The sequence below is a fragment of the Tupaia chinensis genome, unplaced genomic scaffold (assembly GCF_000334495.1).
Source record: "Tupaia chinensis unplaced genomic scaffold, TupChi_1.0 Scaffold138060_1, whole genome shotgun sequence".
In the NCBI taxonomy this organism is placed as follows: domain Eukaryota; kingdom Metazoa; phylum Chordata; class Mammalia; order Scandentia; family Tupaiidae; genus Tupaia; species Tupaia belangeri.
Genome location: NW_006197961.1, coordinates 1058454 through 1058794, shown reverse-complemented (window position 1 = coordinate 1058794; position 341 = coordinate 1058454). Strand labels below are relative to the sequence as shown.

The window sequence follows — 341 nt, the reverse complement described above, 5'->3', positions numbered from 1 at the left end:
TAACCACCATGCCATCCGCTGGCCCCATCACCAATATTTTCAACTGTGGCCAATGATTCCCTTCTTTACTTCTTCTAAGGCATTCACCATCTTACTATATAAACCTAGCACCTATGACGTATTATATAGTGTAGTATATGGGATGTATACATTATTCATTGCTTCGGCTGCATGAGGTGGAGACAGTTGTCTTGCTTTGATCTTAGCTGTGTCCTTAGCATCCAAACCATGCCCGGCACACTGTGGGTGCTGAATTAATATTTGTTCAATAAATGCTGGAAGATGGGACCAGCAGTTAGCGTAATGGCTATGTCACTGGACTCCCATGTAGTCGACTGCGG

At 44.0% G+C, this 341-nt stretch overlaps 1 protein-coding gene across 1 annotated transcript in view; it reads left to right on the top strand.

Moving 5' to 3' along the window:
* CACNA1A (calcium voltage-gated channel subunit alpha1 A) overlaps window positions 1-341 on the top strand; it is a 335330-nt gene that overhangs the window by 54450 nt on the left and 280539 nt on the right. The gene's annotated exons all lie outside the window — the stretch shown is intronic.